The 21987-nt window shown below is 33.5% G+C and overlaps 1 long non-coding RNA gene across 1 annotated transcript; it reads left to right on the forward strand.

The window, feature by feature from the left end:
- The first annotated feature begins 4531 nt into the window (after positions 1 to 4531).
- Positions 4532 to 17607, forward strand: LOC140166089 (uncharacterized). The gene is made up of 3 exons (XR_011860813.1): positions 4532 to 4706; positions 13247 to 13282; positions 17521 to 17607. It is a non-coding gene; the product is annotated as an uncharacterized lncRNA (long non-coding RNA).
- The last annotated feature ends 4380 nt before the right edge of the window (positions 17608 to 21987 follow it).

Here is a 21987-nt window from a genome sequence, read left to right on the forward strand (position 1 = left end):
CGATAGGGGGTGTATGGATTTCAACTGGAATAGTCCGTGCAACTGTATGCTATGCCAATAATTGGTACGTTGCCTGGTCTGCTCATGCAATGCAATAATTGTTAACTTTTGTTTACTTTTGTCGACTATCCCTGTGGTTTTGGATACTGTATTTACTAATGTCAGTGTACACCACCATAGACTACTCCGTAGTCCACTTGCCCATTGTGCATATACTCTGGATATTGTATTTAAGCTTAAAACTCTGATTTAATTAATGTGTGCACAATTGATAGATTTTCACAACTGATCTTTTCAGTCACCGTACTCCCTCTTGCCCCCCCCAATTTTACCCTCCCCACAGGGCTTATAATTATTGCACAGCCCCTAACACCACCATGGTTTAGTACATACTGCATTGGTTTTCATCTTGTCTCGGTCCCAGCCGGTTTGTGTCCTCCGCCCGTTTGTGTTCCTCCGTAACGAAGGAGCACAAATCAGCTGGGACCGAGACTAGTTTTCATCTTGTCTTTGACTTGTTCCTCACATCAAGTTAGTGTACCTCGGGGGGGCACATCAAAATGTTTAGTGGGTATGTTCCTCGGAATTTTGAGGTGGTGGGTCTTTATTAGCTGACGGCATTTCGGTAAAAGGGGGTCTTTTGGAGCTGCGAACAAGTAAAATGGGGATGAGAAATGAACAATTTTGGGGTCTTATAGAGCTGAAATCATCAAATCTATTTTGGTCAAATATAGAAATATAGGGGGTCTTTCGGAGCTACGAAATCCAAAAAGGGGGGTCTTTCCGGAGGAGCATACCCGTATGGTCATTTGTGTTAAGTGCCCCCCCCCCCCCGGAGTATACGGTACCTGGCTCGAATCTTTCTATTTTTATATGGAGCGATTACCGAATAGGGTGCAACTCTATACTACTAGTCTAGGGTGTCATGGTGTCGCAAAAACATAATACTAGTGATTACCGGTAATAACGGTTGGTTAACGGGCAATCATACATTGTAACCGGTTACCGGTATTATATTTTTACAATTTAGAGGACGAGCGCCAGCGTTGCCTGCATGCTATCTAGGAGCTGACACAGGTCGGTATAATAGATTTTCCTGTCAGGGGTGGCGCCAGAGTATTTTGATAGGGGGGATACATGCAACTTCAAATTTTGTATCGGCTGTTAAGCGGTGTGGCAGCACGTAGGGATGTCTGGGGTGGATATGCCCCTTTAGAAACAATTTCAAAATGAAAGCTCAAACGAAGCCATTTGATGCTCCATTTTCACCCTTTTATTGGTTATTTATTTATTTTCCAACTGCATATGCATATTCCGGGGCGCAAATTTTATAGCATGGACCTATATATTCAATGTCGTTCAATTTTACTTTTCTTACCTTTTCCCCGTGCATTTCCTGTGCAATTTTACCTTTTTTTAAATAAAAGTAATTCTTTCTCTTTACCATGTTTACCCCCATTCCCAGTAGCGTAGCCAGGGGGGGCAGAGTTCCCCTGACAAAAATTGAAAGAAAAAGTGCCCCTCGGACAAAAAATGAAAGAGAAAATCAGGAGGGTAAAGAAAAAGAAAATGGGCAAGGAGCCCCTTTTCTACCAAAATTCAGCCTAATCATGGGCCAAAATAGTGTAAAATACAATTTTTTTTGCTCGCTACGCGCGCACATTGCAAAGATAAAGCACTTACCATCCTGATAATAGGCGAAAATAGTGTAAAATACCAAATGTTTACGCATCGTCCCAAAAGCCTTTTTTTGGAAGCTCGAAGACATATGATGCAACTTTTTTTTCACAGATTTTCACCAAAGTCCGCCCCAATGTCAACAACAAATCTATGCCACACTGATGGTGGGAGCCATACTGTGGATGTGGGGATGTTTTTACCTTAGGCCCTTCACAGTTGATTCTTAGTTTCCTGTTGGTTGAAAACAAGGGATGAGGCGACTTTTAATTATTAATTATCTATTATTTTCTTTATTTTAAAACAAGTGGTCGCAACCTACATCAACCCGTTTGACAAGGAACAATGCATTTAATTATTTTACAAATATGTTTGATTTTATACATAAGTAATGGTACAGTTACGTTCTTTGTTTATTCATCATTATAGTTGATATGAACAAAGTCAGAAAGTAGCAAATGGGAGTCATTAAAAGTTATTTTAAAAGAAAAAATCCAAAATATAAATAAAATAATTAAATATTTTGCAGTTCTCTACTTTTGACGCGGGCGGGAAACAGGAAAGTAAGGATCAATTGTAAAGGGCCTTATACAATGAGTCTTAAGTCTATTGCCGTGAAGAAAATAATCCTTAGACAATGTCTAATAGACACGGGTCTCCTTTGAAAATGTCAAGTTACCGCTTCTCACTTAACTCATTTTAACCTACGCGAAATTTATGTGCTACAAAATGTTACAATTATGGACTTACAGGGTGTTTCAAAATGATTGGTACCCATCAATTCTGATGTTTATTGGAAAGCCTGCCTCTCCCAAATGCAACATTGGATACTCTTGAAATGCCCATAATATATAGTTTTTGACTTGTTTTACAATTAATCAACAGATTATTTGGATCTTGTGTTGAATTTTGATGTTACAGGCTCATCCATTTTCAATGAAAACTGATGGGTACCAATCATTTTGATACAGCTTGTATGTTAAAACAAAATGCGTTTCATAAACTCAGTGGAGCCTAGTAGGCTCTCCTCTGATTATTTCTGGGGATTTTATCAACTTTAAATTTACTAGATCAACCAACTGTTGTTAAGGGGTGGGGTATGAACGTTTGGACAGTATTTATTGTGGGACATTAGAGCACATCAGACATATCGAATTGCATTCTGAATACAAAGAATGTCCTTCTGATATCAAAGAATTTTGATTTTTTGAAATTCGCAATGTAATACACATTTTATGGCAAATGATTAAAAATTGATTTTGATATATAACAGTACTCGAAGTAAACTTTATAAATCTGATGACTTTATCCCAAAACACCAATACAAATTAGGTCTTTTTGGGAAAAAATCTATATCTTCAATATGAAAGGTCAAAATGTTCAATTGATCGTCGGCTTTTCCTCCCAGCTACATACACTTTAAGAATATGTCAGTAGATTTATAAAATTTACTTCGAGGACTGTTATATATCACAAATGTGAAAAATATCAAATTTTAATAATTTGTCATAAAATTTGTATTATATCGTGAATTTCAAAAAATGAAAATTATTTGATTTCAGAAAAACATTCTTCGTATTCCGAATGCAATTCGATATGTCTGATGTGCTCTCATGTCCCACAAAAAGCAGGCCTACTGTCGAAACGCTCAAAACGCTCATTCCAGATCCCTTAATCAAATAGTTATTTCACCTACTACAATACCTAATGACCCCCTTCTTGTAATCTTATAGCTAGCCTACTTTCTAAATTCCTTAGATTAAAAATCAATCTAAGCGATTGCGATCAGAAAAAATCCAAAATTGGATCAAAGGAGTGATTCTAGCATGCTATTGTTAAGGTTTGTTGCAGTAGATATCCACGAAAAAGCGTATCCCGTAATATCAGTTGTGTTTGTGAGATATGCATGATTATGTGTATTAGGCCTATACATAGGTCTACAAACTTGACAAATATAAAAATAAATCTTAACTTTTTTGGAGAAAAGTAGGGATGAGGGCATCATGAGGCTGTGGATCACAAAACGCCCCTTTTAAACATTTAAATCGAATTAGATTGTGTTCTAATCTGTTCGATTGAATATTTCAATCTTAAATGACCCCTTTTTCAAAACGTATGTTTTACCCAAAAGGCTCTATACTTTTGGTATGAACATACTCGTCACTTGCACATAGAAGATCCGTCCAACCCTACAAACTAAATTACTCAATAATTCCTTTTGGGCTTATTCGGTAAAAAATATCCTGTTCCTGCGCTACCAAGAATTAAAACCTGGAGAAAGGCATCCTCACACAAATAGATGAGGTCAATAAAAAGCAATAAAACTGCACATCCAAATCCATCAATTTGACAAAACATCACGCCCTTTGTTAAAACACTGCTCAAAAACAATAGAACACAGTCATACTTAATAACAAAAAATATTCCTAGCTGTCGGTATTTTTATAAATATACCATTTGACACGGTTTATTACACTCGCCAAGTGCAGCTGGTTTTGGGGCGTATAACAAAGAATAAATAGTGCACAGGAAAGCTGATGCATAGCATCTATATACATACATATACCAACTCCCTTAAGGGTAGCTTAACTATTTTTTCACTTTATCCTAAATTTAAAAATAAAATAAAATTTTAAAAATAATTCATGACAAAACAATATAGGCATATTTAAAAAAACACAATAGCAATGTTTTCTTATTTGTATTTATAACTTACAATCATAGAAACAAATTACTAATAATTATTAAAATCCGTTTTCTAAAAAAAGATCTCTACCATTAAAGAAAATTGTCTAGCTTTAGGGAAAAAATAGAAACACTGCATCCTTTTTTAATAGCCCTAGCACACGAGTAGTGTTTTGAATGGGTGTCTAAAAGAGGTGTGCAGCTATATAGTCATATGACGTGCTTTGTTCATATATGCATTTATAAAAAAATGGCGAGCATCTCCGATATTTTAGGAGATGTCTATGATATTTTACTCAAAATAGTGTTTATATCGTGTCTTCTTACATACACATCTGGACAGGGTAAGTGAAATACGCTTGATCAGTTTTTCATCTATCGTGTTAGATAATTATTGTTTGTGCATCGTCGGTTCGTTCGTTATAATTTGCTTTATCAAGCAGAAAACAATCATCTATTGTGATTATTATCTTAAGTGACTGCATGTACCACTGGCTGCAATTAACATTTTACACATCTCTCACAATGTCACACGATTCTCGGTATTTGAATTTAAGTGATTTTATGTACTTACTTTCAATTCAGGGTTTTTTTTTTTCATTTCAAAATATATAGTTCAACTATTAAGTAAAATGTATTGTGTCGATTAAGAGCTGACCTTTTGTGCATGATTATGAATAGAAGCAGGTTGGCCACAAGTCTCAAATTCTTAAAGGTGCAATACATATAATAACATTACGTGAATTATAGTGATTATAAAGTTCTCAGTCGTTTATAAACAATTATGTAGGCTTTTAAATTTATCAATCCAGGTTGCAATTCATTGATAAGATATGTAGGCTATTTTTCTATCAGAAAAATGTGTATTGGTACCTATTTATTGCTGAATGTGGGTATAGTGATGTATGGTGATGCTTAATGCTTATAAGGGCATTTTATGATCCACAGCCTCACCCCCCCCTTGAGTTTTTTTATACCACTGGAATGTTTTATGTACCAAACATTTCTTGCAGGTTAATTCGTTTAGCAAAAATAGCGTCAAATTTGAATTTCGTTCTGGTATACCAGTGTAATACACAAAATCATAATCAACTAAAATTTTGGGAATAAGCTTTTTTCGTGAATATCTACTGAAAAATGTCATAAAAAGAGGATGCTAAAATCATGCTATGATCACGAAATCCCCCTTTAAGAGTGTTTACTGAAACATCACAGATAAAAGTATCGAATTACAGCAGAGTTCAAATGATAACTTGTGACACGTTATTTGTATCAAACAAAAAGAGCAGTTTGTCGCTGTGATCGATATTTATGGAAACATTTGTGTTCAAGTTCCACTCTTTTGTTTCTATAATTGCTATATATATTGCTATATGAGCATATATGCTCATTATATATTGTAAGCCGTACAGCTCAAACTTAGACATGGGAATTTAACATATAATAGCATTTGAACGGATAAAATATTAAAATAAACAAATAAATAGTGACAAGTAAATAGCGACTTATGACTCATTTTGCATTATATAGCCAGTCCAGTGACTCCAGTTGTTGAACTTGCCATGAATACCATTCCATTGTTTTTCTTGCGTTAATTGTGTTGCACGCGTGATCATGGTGATGGCTTTTTGTATATATAAATAAATTAACCGCACTACGTCAACGGATTACCAGATCTTTCTACTGTTCTAAGCCTATCTCAAGAACCACTGAACCAATAATGCTAGGCATATTTATATTCGTTCACTATTTCCTTCTTGCTTGATTGCTTTCGAATCTTTCTCGCTTTCTTTCTTATTTTTTATTCTTCTTTTCTTTCTTTCTTATTTCTTTCTTTCTTTTCTTTTTTTTTCTTTCTCTCTCTCTTTCTTTCTTTCTTCTTTCTTTCTTTATCTCTCTCTCTTTCCTCTCTCTTTCTTTCTCTCTTTCTTTCTTGCTTTCTTTCTTTCTTATTTTCTTTCTATTTTCTATTTTCTTTCTTTCTTATATTCTTTTCTTTTTCTTTCTTTCTTTCTTTCTTTCTTTCTTTCCTTCCTCGCTTTCTTTAGTTCCTGCTTTCTTCCCTTCCTCATTTGTTCGTTCTTTTTTCTTCCTTCTTTTTGTGAAATAGGTAAGTTAGGTCCTAATTTATATCAGAATCTTTTTGGTGCAATTTTTCTTTGAAAACTTACCTTTTTGTTAAGGGATATATGGCTTAGGGAGTACACCCATATCTAAAACAAAATCTTATTTCCCGAAGGGGGTTCTATCAAAATGTAGCCAGACAACCAACCGGAACTGACAGTTATGTGGTTCAAATTTTAAACGAGAAAGTGAAGTTATATACTGCTGTACATGTATAAATTCGTTGCACTTGAATTATACAAACCAACAAAATAAATTTATACAAAAGCAATATTGCAGTGATTCTTTTTATGCATTGCTTTATATAGTGTTGTGTTTTCATACTGCGTATTCTACACCTGATCACGTCCGCTTTGACGTTGACAGTAATTTATGAACAATAACATTGACACTCCAGGTATATCAGATATTAACATCCTTATAATTCAAAATAAATAAAATTACTAAATGTGCTCATGGAATACACATTTGTTAATATTAATATTATACATTAAAGGAGTATTTCGTGATCCTAGCATCCTCTTTTTATGACATTTTTCAGTACATATCCACGAAAAAAGCATATTCCCAAAATTTCAGTTGATTCCGATATTGCGTTTGCGAGTTATGCATGATTATGTGTATTACACTGCTCCATAGACAATACGTTGTAATTTCGTTCTGGTGCACCAGAACGAAATTCAAATTTCACGATATCTTTGCTAAACGAATTAATCTGCAAGAAATATTTTGTACATAAACATTATGTAGCCAGAGGTTTCCAGTGATATAAAAATCTCAACTTTTTTGAGAAAAGTGGGGGATGAGGCCATGGATCACGAAATGCCCCTTTAATATGTGTGACGTTTGATAATGACAAAAGAAGGTTACAAACAAATTACAATACCGCTACCTTGCAACAAACAAACCTACAAAAAATACCCCACAAACAAACAAACAAACAAAAGAACGAACAAAAGGAATGCAGTCCTACTATTGATATGTTTCCGGAACTAAATCTATCATTATAGGTCTTTTATTGGCTTTGATTTCATCATTTCAATAATTTTTTATTTCTCTTTTTTAGTTCCCCTGTGTTGATTCATTCCCCCCAACTATTTAAGGGGGTACTACACCCCTGCCTAAATTTGTGCCTATTTTTGCATTTTTCTCAAAAATTACAGCGCATTGGGGACAAGTAAGATATTATTATAGGGGCAAGGACTACAACTACTGTACTGGAAATTTTATTTCAGCACAGACAACAGTTGTGGAGTTACAGTCAAAAATGAGGGAAAACCAATATTTGATCAATAAATCAATAACTACTTGCTTTGAGTTGCTGAATTTTCAGTACAGTAGTTATAGTCCTTGCCCCTATAATATACACATCTTTCTTGTCACCAATACGCTATAATTTTTGAGAAAAATGCAAAAATAGGCACAAAATTGGCCAGGGGTGTAGTACCCCCTTAAGCTTCAAGTGAACACTGCCCTTGTCCCATTTCACATTCCTCAAATTAAGGTAAAACTGTATTATGTTAAGCCATGTTCTTAACATAAATCGTTATTTTGAAAGGTCGTGACCAATCCAAACAAAAACGTGATAGAAATTCAGTATTTACATTGGCACGTGTTCTAGTAGTATTAATCTACAGTCGAGTTTCTTTCATTTCTCTCTTTCTCCCTGTCTTTACCTCCCTCCTCCTATAAACCATATTATTTGAACTGGAACGCAAGCAAACAGAAAACCACATTTCGGGAAAAGTTCAATTTTGTTTATCTATAAAGACTTGCAGTTGTGAAACTGATAAATAAAATTTAATTTAGTGAAATTGTAATTCGTTCTTCAATAGAGATGTTTTTATTATTGTTATTATTATTATAAAAAATATTATTATATTCATTATTATTATTATTATTAGTGGTATTATTATTATTATTATTATTAGTAGTAGTAGTAGTAGTAGTAGTAGTAGTATTAGTATTATTATTAGTATTATTATTATTATTATTATTATTATTATTATTATTATTATTATTATTATTATTATTATTATTATTATTGTGTATAAATAATTTGTATGTGCACACAAATTCATAATTAAAATACGTCAAAGAAAAAGGTCACTTTCAACTAAACCTTTATTGAACACACTTTTATATCGTTTAATATCATCATCATCATCATGCCAATCACAGCGTTTAATTTAATGCTAGTGGACTATCTACAAATTGCCTGAAGGGATTATATACCCTTCACTTAAAAATGGTTAAGCATTTGCATTTCTGTATTGTATGATAATAATAAACTAGATACATTTTCGAAGTTGAAGATGACCTTTTTATTCTGTTGCCCATTTTGAAATTTCTCACATTTACAACAGTAAAATTAAATCTACAATAATATTGGATAATACAGTGAAAATGAAAAATGTTTGTCTTTGACCAACGAAAACCATAAAAATTGTGGCATTTAATTAAATAATCAGGAAACACTCACACATCCATTTCACAAACAAACAAATAAAAAGCGTCTTTACTCTGTAAAACCTATTCCTCAATAGGATAGGTTATCATACCATATTTTCATACAAGGTTTTTTATTTTTCTACGTTCAACAGAAATGCTAACAGGCACGGCTATGTAAGCAAACGAAATGAAAGTAAATTTGCAAATATTTTACAGCTGTATAATATGACATATAGCAGCATGTATTATCATAATATTTTGTGATGAACACCGGTATTTGTCTGATGATTTTATGTCACGTGTATGATATAGTCTGGTATTCTGTTTATGGTCAGCTTATACAGAGAGGTATGGCGGATGATTAATGCCGAAATCATAATTCAAAATAAAATTGATTATAATTATATTGGACATATTATATCCAGAAAATAGATTCACACCCTCCTATAGAGAAGTTCAGATTTCCGGAATTTTTATCCAATCGTGACTGTTGGAAATCCAGACTTTTAAAGTGTCCAAACAGGTTTAAAAAATCCGGCACAAAAATAGTTCAAAATCAGAAATCCTCAATTTGAGAACTCATTTTGGACATTTCCGTGATTTTCCTTCATTTAATTGGATTTTCGCGCTTTTTGCAAGTGACATTGGCAACTGGAATTCCAGTCGTTTTCAGAAAGCAAACTTGGAAATCCAGACATTTCTTTGATTGTAAAGTTACTCCTCTACAGGGGATGTGTACTTATTTCCTGGAATAGCCCACTGTGTAGAAATATCAACGCATAATAAAAAATAATTCTGCTGGAAAAAAAGGACCACAATATTATGTCAATTTATTCCAAGATGCATTATGCCAAAAAATATTGTGTAAACAATAAATTACCCTGACTAATTAATCAAATATGATTGTTAGGCAGCTCAATAAAATAAACACTTTCGTCAGAAAACATTATGTATACATGTACACTGTGTAATATTGTGACAAGCATGTGATCTTTAGAGTGTCCATTGCCTTCGTTTGTTAAGACTTTTCTTCGACAATAAATCATTTCATTACTTCTATAAATGATTGAGTTAGGTGCCTTATTATTTGAAACCGTGTGAGCAGTAGTGTCTATTTTAAGACATTTTTGCCTTGAACTCCTACATGTATTATTATGGTTATACACATACAATATACTACAAATGTATTGAGGGGAAAAGATGAAACAGCGGAAAAGAAGAAAAACACAGAAAAGAAGAAGGCAAGGATTGATGAAGTAAGATGATGACGATGACGAAGAAGAAGTAGAACCAGCAGAAGAGGAAGACGACTGAGACGAAAATAAAGAAGAGAAAAAAATATGAGTGGAAGAAGAAAGCAAGCAATGAAAAGAAGAAAAGGAAGAGTAAACAAAAATAAAAAAATAAAAAGGAATGCAAAGAATACATAATGCCACAACTTATCAAATTTAATACCAAAACACTATTGAACGTTGTCCCCATAATAATTAATGCAAAATATTTAATGTTACATCTTCTAAAGTAAAGTAGATGATTATTAAGCGATTTATATGGATGGTTGGCTAATGACTACTCACTCGTCCAATAATTACCACAATAGCCCATTAAACGACAACATATTGCAAATTAATTGGTGCAGCAGAAATAAGGCAGTGCTGCAAAATATCATTGTAATAATAAAACGGAGTAGCGATAAATTCTACTCCAACGCACGAATGATTATAATATGTAAAAAACTATATGCAAACATAACATTCATATGGCAAATATATATCCATATATCTAAAATAAATGTCACTGTTATGGTGATCTCCCTCTATTCTCCAAATATAAAAGATCAATTTAAAATGATTAGTGATAGAAAAGTGTATTACCTCATTATGATCATGATCATTAACATAATCATGTGCTATCTACTGAAGATAACACACTTGAATGAGTTAAATTAGAGAGTGTGAGATCAACTGATCTATAGATATCAAACCAGTTTTTCGGACCTCTGTTGATAATTTTCACAAGAACTTCATGGTATGATACACTATACCGGTATAAGGAAAAAAAAAAAACATGTTTGTTTCCTGTAGGTCAAAAAACTCAAATGCGAAATGCGGTGTTTATTTTTTTTTTTTTTTAATCCATGTCTTCAAATGAAAAAAAAAAAAACAGTTTTTTACAGTGGGTCTCTCCAACACACAAAAAAGTCATATTTCTTTCAACCTGCAGATTAAAAAAGTATTTAAAAAAATGTGTGATGTTTCCTTCAGTAGTTTTTCACTAAGCTCGTTTGTTGTGTGATGTGTAAATGTTTACTCCAGTAGTGTTTCTTTTTTTTTAAAGATTTTTTCCCATTTTATTCTTTTATTTTCAAAAGTGAAAAAAAAAAATCTAAATGCGCAAAAAAGCCGTCAAAAACGAAATGCGCGCGCTCACAGAAAACAAACTTTTTTTTTGGCCTAATTTTTAATTTTAAAAATCAGTGGTCAGAAGATATGGTATTTTCAGGTAATCTATACAACACATCTATCAAATTCTTCATCTACACACCTGAAGTTAATCATTTAAAGCAAAAATATGATAACCATATACTAAGTTTAAACTTTAAAACTATATTTTACACTAAACTCTGAAGCCAACAGAACAGACAAGAAATAGACAACATGTATTGCAAACTCTCTTTGGATATTATTTTAAAATAGGTGAATATATTTTTTTCAAGTTGGGTCCGGTACAGATAATTCAATTTAATTTCATTCACAATTTTTCATCATTTTTTTTACAATTCTTCCCTTTTTCTGTCACCCTGGTTAAAAAAATAGTCTATTGTTAACCCAATTTATTTTTTACCAACCCCTTCCGTCTACCGACGGCCTTACATGCACAGACGGCCATGACGAGCTGGAGGGGGACACCGTCCCCTGTCCCCCTAGCTACGCCACTGGACATGTGTAAAAAAAGAGGTCTGAGCAAATAACCAATTTCATATAATAAGATCGTACATTGTGGCTTTAAATATATCGCATTATTATTGGAAGGTGGATATCAAAGCTGCTTTCAGGGTCCATGTTCGAATTTCAAATATGTAAATTTATTTAATATTAAACATTGATATCGCGCCAACAAGTTTCTACTTAGGTGTTTGATGGATGTCACCTTTTGCTTTTATATAATTATGTTAATACTTACAGTGTTTATATATACTGCGCCAAGAAAGTATCCTTACACTTGGAAAAATAATCACAATTTCAAAATTGAACCATATTGGGGTAAATTTGTTTTTGTAATAAATGTACTATCTAATCCTGCACATTATGACACCACATTGAATCCAATGTGACTTTTTAAAGAAGTAAAGTTACAAGCAATTTAATAGACGAAGGTCCAGTTTTAAAAGTGACAAATTGGTCTATACAGGTCGTAAAAAGATTCCAACAAGCGCAACAAAGAGGCTACACAGTTTCTTCAATGAAGCCTTATTTAAAGCAGTATTTATTTCAGTTTTTACTTCTCTGTACTTTTCATAACTTGCATTTTATTTGTCAGCTCTTTTGTTTCAGTTTTCTTTTGTTCCTTTTGTTTTAAATTAAAGACACACAGAAATTAGCCATTTACCACTCTCAAACCAGATGTCTGGTCCGTGGAGTCTTGAATAGGCCAGTGAGTCACTTTTAAAACTGGACCTTCGTCTAATCAAAGCCTTGTAACTTTGCTTCGTGAAGCATAGACCATGTCACATTGGATTTAATGGGGTGTCAAAATGTGCCGGGTTAGATAGTGCATCTGTTATAAAACAAAGTTACCCCAATATGGTTCAGTTTTGAAATTGTGATTATTTTTCCAAGTGTAAGGATACTTTCGTATGTTTGGAAAGCAGTTTTGTTTAAAAATGTTCTTGGGACGCGTGGATGAATTGTATTTTAAATTTTAAATTGATTTCACTCGTACACGCTTCTGCTGACTGCTGAATGTCACTTAAATGACACATTACGGTTGACCAAAGACTTACACATATGAGATAATATTTATGACAATCTGAGGGAAAAATTACTGCACACACCGTAATAATTTAATTACCTAACTACTGATGTGTGATGTTATAACGGTTTATGTTTCACTGTAAGATCAAAAGGACTTGTGAAAACAAAACGATATCCACGTAAGGCTCAGTGATTAATGTCTTTACAAAGTCGTGTAAAAATACAGGTAGGTATGCTGAGGCTTGTGGATCAACGTCTAGGTGTTGTGCCAGTACGTAGCGCACTGCAAATCATTGCGCTTTTTTAATACAAGAATTTTCATTTGTCCTTTTCAGATGGAACTTCTCCTTTACCTGATACAACTCTATCAGGTAAGAAAACACGACGATGATGAAACTGGTGATGATGATGGTGATGATGATGATGATGATAATGATGATTGATGACGAAGATGATCGATGACGATGGTGGTGATGGTGATGACGATGACGATGACGATGACGATGATGACGATGATGACGATGATGATGATTATGATTACGATGATCATCTCTGGCATTTGTTTCATCACATCATCATCATCGACGTCGTTAACGTCATCATCACTATCATCATCATCGACTTCGTTAACGTCATCATCATCATCATCCAATCATTATCATCTTCACCATTATCTGGAACATCATATTCATAACAGTAAAACTAGTAGGGCTAAGTCATGTACGCAACGATTTAGGCAAACTACAGCCTGTCTCAAAAAAAATTGTGCAAGTGAAAAGCGCCCTCTTTGGCAATTAGGAAATACCGTTGTGGCATAATGCTTACATCAACGTCACGGGCTCAGTCTTAGCTCTCAAATGCCGTTTGTTCTGTTCAATTTGCTTGTTTCAATTTCGAGATACGTTTATTTAACAACGAAAGGGTAAAATCACAATTGTGCCACTTTTACCAGGGAAGAGAGCTGTACATGCATAAATCAATGATAGCTGATGTTGATGCGTTTAATGCACTCCCTTTCGGGGCGCATGCATTAGACGCATCAACATCAGCACGCGTGCATTATTTTGTCTAATACATCTCCCAACAAGTAATACGCGTTCTTTAACCTACAACATGCATAAGTGCGCAATATTTGTTTGTCTTTTAACATGTCTTAAGTGACTAAGAGAACAGTATTTGATACCATGATAAAATCATTGACATGCACATGTATTTAATTTTTACAGCAGAATGTGAAATATTTATTTATCTTTTAATCTCTTTAAGTGGAAAAAGAGAATCATCATTCCTGCATCATGATAAAACAGTAAAAACAACATTTTGTCTTGTGTAATTGATGCATTCTTTTGATTTCACGAAGGAACTCTTGATAAACTTGATGCTATCACTGTTACATGTAAAGCCCTCTTCCTAGTAAAAGTGGCACAATTGTGATTTTACCCTTTCGTCTTTAACTAAACTTATCTCGAGATTAAAACAAGTAAATTGAACAGAACAAACGGCACTTGAGAGCTACGATTACGCCCTTGACGATGATGTAAGCATTATGTCACAACGGTATTTTCTAATTACCAGAGAGGGCGCTTTTCACTTGCACAATTTTTTTTTGAGACAGGCTTGTAGTAGCTTCATATCAAAAATACATGTAAATCATAATAAAAACACATCCCTTTAATAACAGACACATATAGCTGGTATCTCCTATAACACACAAATTAGATTAATCTGTGCATTCCTGCTTTAATATTAGTTTTATTAACCTCACAAAATTGTGAGGCAGTGTGCTTAAATTGCTGTCCATAATAATTATTCCGATGCCACTCAATATCATTTTTGCAAGTGCATGTGGATAGTCAATATCTAGTCCATACAGGACCAACGCAATATTTAGCACTAATAATCAACGCCGTCAGGCGTTGGTCCTTATAGATTGGTGCTCTACCCCCAGCAGCGCAATCGAATTACCATAAGCAGTGACCTGAACCAACCCAGTTAATGACAACGTAATAACTCCAAATATGGTTGGTAACCCCGCCCATCATTTAACCGCATCTGTTATGTAACTGGGACGAGTACGCTAGTCATCTCAATCGATTGATTTTGAGATTGCATGGATCAAAACACTTCACACTTTTAAAGGAGCTTGGTTTACCAGTGTAGGCCTAAATCGTGATATCATATTGATTTATTTTGTAAAATCAGTGTCATTATATTAGTCTGGTTCTATTTTGGAAATGTGCTTATGTGCTTATATAAGCATCAAGCGGCAAGTTGAACTCCGTGACCCTCAAAAAAGACCCAAAAGACCCTCAAACATCCTACATACTCATAATCATATAGGAGGCAAAAATTAAACATGCTCCAAATTCACTAAAAACATGTCAAATTATTTGTCGGGGTCTAAGGATTCACAGTGTAACATATTTGCACGTAGGACACATAGTTACCAAGTTTTGAGGCTCGACAGGTCCAAGGTCAATTTGCATGCTAGGGGTGAAAAATTAAAAGTTACTCCGATTTTCGAAAAATGGTTGCAAACTGACATTTTTCAAGTTCAAGGGATTCTTAGATTAATCACTCAATCGTTGGTTCATTCAACCAACCAATAAAGTATTCAACAAACAATCAAGAAAACAATCAGAATTATTTAATGAATTGATTGATTAATCATTTAATTGATATGGTCATCCTATCAATCAATATAATATAATAATATAAATAGAATCACAATAACTTATTAGATTGATATGAATTAATAGTCAGTCAAGCATTAAACTACTCAACAAGCATTTGATAATCATTCGTTTGATCAATCGATCAATTATGATTATTAACAAATTACATTGTAGTCTCGTAATTAATGTACCGTATATTGGTGTTAAAATATCAATCAATTAAGTAATCGAGTCAAGCAACCACTCAATTTATAATCAGTCTCTCAATTGGTAGGTCTTCATGTCTTACACTAGGATCCACAACATGCTCATCTAATGAGGGCACAATTCTTTAACCCCAATACATTTGTATATTCATTGAATGACCTTTGAAAATTTGGGTACAAAAACTCATACTCTGCAACTTGAGGTCAAATTTGCACTATTGAGTATTTAATTGAGGTTATTGAACTTTGTCATTGGGATGAAAATCATGGTATTACCCCCTTAAAGTAAATAAATGAGTGAAACCCAAAGTTTTTATGAAGCGTGTGTCCTCCAATTCTATATTTTTCTTAAACATGTTAAACGAATAGGCCAACTATCACAATTAATAGAGGTTGTGCATATGACGATCATACCGTAAATATGGTGGACTCCTCAAATCCATTCAACAAAAGCATGATTGCAATCTACCGAGACAGTTCGTCTCACACACATAACAAATGCACTACGATCAAATAGGTTGATGACAACATTTGATTGAATGGACTGCACTGCCCAATGATTACGGTGAAGAACATCGGTTCAAATCCTTTGTTTGTAGCCAATCAATAATTTCAAGCACAACCTCTACAAAAATAGTAACGAATCGTAAAGGACAATATTAAATGTAGTGATGACAAAAGGAACTGATTGTGTGCTACCTACAGGTCAGTGAACTGAGGGTAAAACCGAGTATTATAATTGCATTAACACATATGCAACTAAAGAGGATTAATAATCAATTTTGTTACGCAATACTGGTGTCAATCCCAAGCTAGAAGCTAGTTTTCTGGTAGCAGGTAGGCAAGCCACACCTACTGACAGCTATTGATGATATTCAGTCGATCGGATTGGCTGAATATCATTAGTAGCTGTCAGTAGGCGTGGTTAATCAGTTTGACATTTCCCCCGACTTTCCGGGAAGGATTTGTCGAATGTAGAAGGACCCACGCCTGACGGCGTGGACTATCGTACTAAATGGAGCGTGGTCCTCCTTGAAGGACTATCAATATCTGGTCGATCCTTCATGTAATTATTTCGTGTAAGCTAATCCTAACTCTAACCCTAATCATAACCTTATAAGCCTAATCCTAACCCTAATCCTAATCCTAACCCTAATCCTAACCCTAAACTAACCCTAACCCTACCCCTCACCCTAACCCTAATTTCGTGTAAAATTACATGAAGGAATAACCCAATATCTAAAATATCGCCATAAAAGTATTGTGACCTATTTGTAAACAGTCCTTTTAAACTTTGAAAAAATAATATTTTCATTATAGACCCATTGCATACTAACATGTTTAGTAAGCTATAGAAACGTGGATTAACCTTAAAACATTGGATACTCAAACAACAACATAATCAAAGCTTAGTTACGATACTATAGTTTTAATTTTAAAAATTCAATCAGATTCTTAGTTTATTTCTTTAGCTCGTTCCTTCACAACAAAGTCGTTACTTGAAGGTCAATCTATAACGATTAGGTAGGTCTTTCGGAAAATGTCAACATCACCATGATCACATTGAGTTATATTTTTATTACTTCGATCAGCATATCTGCAGAGTCTATAAAAATATAGGACTCGCAAGCAGTATAATATCCACCCACCCACACGCTCAGACATAACCACGCATAAAGTGATGAGTAGTATTTCTGACAATAAAGTCACTTTGTATTGCTTTTAAAGGGTCGTTGATGCCTACAAATGTACCAACAGTAACCAATACGACAACACAAAGCTTAAATGGCAGCACCACGGCAAGCAATGAAGGTAAAGAGTCAATTTTTTGAATAATTTCATAATATCCGATTTCAAAAATAAAATTGCAGTCTTGGACAAAATTGGGCGCGATGGACCTTACCGAAGGGGTACCTCACCCATCGTCCCGAACTATTTGTCATGGTAGAAAGCAACAGTTCGAATTGTTATCGTCAGTTTATGTTCAGGAAAGCAATACTTCCGACAGATGATTACAATTGAATATATGAATACAAAAGCCACCTAAGTCCATACTTTGGCCAAATTGAGTTAAGCATGGGAAATTGTTGCTATACATAGGCCTGTTATATGCATGAAAGAACAACTCAAATTCATCCTCTGTGTCTTTTGGGCATGTGAAAAATAGCATGTATGAAAGAATCACCCAATTCCATGATTTGAGTCTTGTAACACATTGATTGAAATCCAGTATGTATAAAAGTCCACTTGTAACACATTCATTGCTGGAGAATGACTTTTGAACAAAAAATGGGTTTAATAAAGGAAAGTGTGTGGTTTATATTACATGGCAGAATGCTTATCAACATTATACATACCTGTGTGCTTTATTTTGTATTATCTTACTAGTGGTAATCTCATTCTAACATTGTTGTCTTTGTATATGATTCAAAAAACCACCGAAGTCCAAAATTTAAAATGAACCCCACGAAGTCCCTGAAATGCTAATCGTCATACCTAATACAGGTTAATCCACTCATTTGCACGTAAAACTTACCATATTGACCAGGTAAATCTAACTGAAGGAATTAAAATGATACACAGGTTTTTCTTTCAAAATAACTTCGCATGGACTTAGGTGGCTTTTGTATTCATGTATTCAATTCTTAGTGGTATAAATTAACAAGTAAGAATTTTTGTTGGTTCCCACGGTAGATAGCAATAACTTCTGTATAGCAAGAATTTAGATAGCAGCAATGCGGTCCACTTATTTATTCTGTATGTACATGCTTATCAATGGTTTGAGCTGCTGTCTACGGTAGATAGCAATAAGTTGATTAGATTTAATCAGTATAATAAGTGTTGATATACTCTCTATGATGGTAAAAATAATTTGCATAGGCCCTAGATTTATTCAGTATAATACTAATAATTGGAGATGCTATCTACGGTAGATAGCAATAATCTGAATAGATTTATTCTGTATTGATAAAGCAAATTTGAACAGATATATTTTGTATATAGCAATAATTCAGGATGCTATCTACGGTAGATGTTAATAATTCGGGCTGGCATTAGGGTTATATGATATCAACCCGAATGTTGTCATTAATTTGATTAAACTATCTACAGTAGATAGCAATATTTTAATTAAGCTATCTACGGTAGATAGCAATAATTTTATTAAGCTGTCTACAGTAGAGCAATAAATTGATCAAGCTGTCTACAGTAGATAGCAATACTTTGTAATTTGATTAAGCTGTCTACAGTAGATAGCAATAATTTGACTAAGCTGTCTACAGTAGATAGCAATAAGTTGATTATATTTAATCAGTATAATAAGTGTTGATATGATGGTAAAAATAATTTGCATAGGCCCTAGATTTATTCAGTATAATAGGCCTACTAATAATTGGAGATGCTATCTACGGTAGATAGCAATAATCTGAATAGATTTATTCTGTATTAATAAAGCAAATTTGAACAGATATATTTTGTATATAGCAATAATTCAGGATGCTATCTACGGTCGATGTTAATAATTCGGGCTGGCATTAGGGTTATATGATATCAACCCGAATGTTGTCATTAATTTGACTACGCTGTCTACAGTAGATAGCAATAATTTGATTAAGCTACCTACAGTAGATAGCAATAATTTGATTAAGCTGTCTACAGTAGAGCAATAAATTGATCAAGCTGTCTACAGTAGATAGCAATAATTTGTAATTTGATTAAGCTGTCTACAGTAGATAGCAATAATTTGACTAAGCTGTCTACAGTAGATAGCAATAATTTGATTAAGCTACCTACAGTAGATAGCAATAATTTGATTAGGCTGTCTACAGTAGAGCAATAAATTGATCAAGCTCTCTAAAGTAGATAGCAATAATTTGTAATTTGATTAAGCTGTCTACAGTAGATAGCAATAATTTGATTAAGCTATCTACAGTAGATAGCAATAATTTGATTAAGCTGTCTTAAGCTGTCTACAGTAGATAGCAATAATTTGATTAAGCTGTCTACAGTAGATAGCAATAATTTGATTCAGCTGTCTACAGTAGATAGCAATAATTTGATTCAGCTGTCTACAGTAGATAGCAATAATTTGATTAAGCTACCTACAGTAGATAGCAATAATTTGATTAAGCTGTCTACAGTAGATAGCAATAATTTGATTCAGCTGTCTACAGTAGATAGCAATAATTTGATTAAGCTGTCTACAGTAGATAGTAGTAATTTGATTAAGCTGTCTACGGTAGATAGCAATAATTTGATTAAGCTGTCTTAAGCTGTCTACAGTAGATAGCAATAATTTGATTAAGCTGTCTACAGTAGATAGCAATAATTTGATTCAGCTGTCTACAGTAGATAGCAATAATTTGATTCAGCTGTCTACAGTAGATAGCAATAATTTGATTAAGCTACCTACAGTAGATAGCAATAATTTGATTAAGCTGTCTACAGTAGATAGCAATAATTTGATTCAGCTGTCTACAGTAGATAGCAATAATTTGATTCAGCTGTCTACAGTAGATAGCAATAATTTGATTAAGCTATCTACAGTAGATAGCAATAATTTGATTAAGCTGTCTACAGTAGATAGTAGTAATTTGATTAAGCTGTCTACGGTAGATAGCAATAATTTGATTAAGCTATCTACAGTAGATAGCAATAATTTGAATGACTGGCTACTATAAATAGCAAACCTCATATGGTACAGATATCTATTTTAGATAGCAAACAATCGGTTAAGCTGTCGTAAGGTAGACAGCAATTATATAGCCAATAGGCATAGACGGTACATAACAATAACCAAAATGCTACCGAAGCAGATGGTGTTACTTTCACTTAAGTAGATAACAATGATTTGAGCATATTATTATTATTGCAATTAAGCATATTGTTATTATTGCAATTATTGCTTGAGGTGCTACCCTTTCTATGGCAAATATGAAAAAAGACAAGTTTTGAAAATGCATATTTTGAGGACCATTCAAATTAGGTGAAAATACTTTGGTCTGCTAAATACGGTTTGCCAGAGAGTGTTAGAAACACGTCTGCACTCAGCAATTTTTAAATCTCCTGCTGGTGGATGGTGGTAATGATACACACGGTAACAAACTGACTTATTAAAATATGCACCAGTATATAATCAATTCTTCTTAACAAAGGGTCGTACGTGACGTATCCTCCGAACTAATGTCACAAAGAGCAAGAAAGACTACATTATACACGACGACTGATTTTAAACAACACCAGCATCATCCTGATATTTCAAATCAATAACAACAAATCTACGGTAGATAGCAATGATTTGAGTCCATGTATTGTATGTTTATAGCAAGAATTTGAGATGCTATCTACGGTAGATAGCAATAATTTTATGTATTCAATGTAATACCAATAATTTGAGATGCTATCTACGGTAGATAGCAATAATTTTATGTATTCAATGTAATACCAATAATTTGAGATGCTATCTACGGTAGATAGCAATAATTTGAATATAATTATTCAGTGTAATACCAATAATTTGAGATGCCATCTACGGTAGATAGAAATAATTTGAATATATTTATTCAGTGTACATTAATACCAATAATTTGAGATGCTATCTACGGTAGATAGCAATAATTTTATGTATTCAAAGTAATACCAATAATTTGAGATGCAATCTACGGTAGATAGCAATAATTTGAATATATTTATTCAGTGTAATACCAATAATTTGAGATGCTATCTACGGTAGATAGCAATAATTTGAATATATTTATTCAGTGTAATACCAATAATTTGAGATGCTATCTACGGTATATAGTATTAATTTGAATAAATGTATTCAGTATGTAATACCAATAATTTGAGATGCTATCTACGGTAGATAGCAATAATTTGACAGAGAGTATTAAAACACGTCTGCATTGTCGCTATCTACTGTTACTGCTATCTACCGAAAAGAGCATTTTAAATTATTGCTATTATAATAAATCTAGTTATAATATTGCTAGGTCTTTTGTGAAACTTCATGTATATCTTCAATACAAAAGGTCAACATTTTCATATGATGGTTGGATTTGCCTCACAGCTACATGTACTCTTTAAAAAAGGAACAAGTTGGAACCCCTCAGGGTTCTTGACCTTGACCCCTCAATGTACTTCAAGGAACCTCTAAAGGGTTTTCTAAGAGTGTATACTTATTAAGTACATATCATT

The sequence above is a fragment of the Amphiura filiformis genome, chromosome 12, assembly GCF_039555335.1.
Source record: "Amphiura filiformis chromosome 12, Afil_fr2py, whole genome shotgun sequence".
Taxonomy (NCBI): domain Eukaryota; kingdom Metazoa; phylum Echinodermata; class Ophiuroidea; order Amphilepidida; family Amphiuridae; genus Amphiura; species Amphiura filiformis.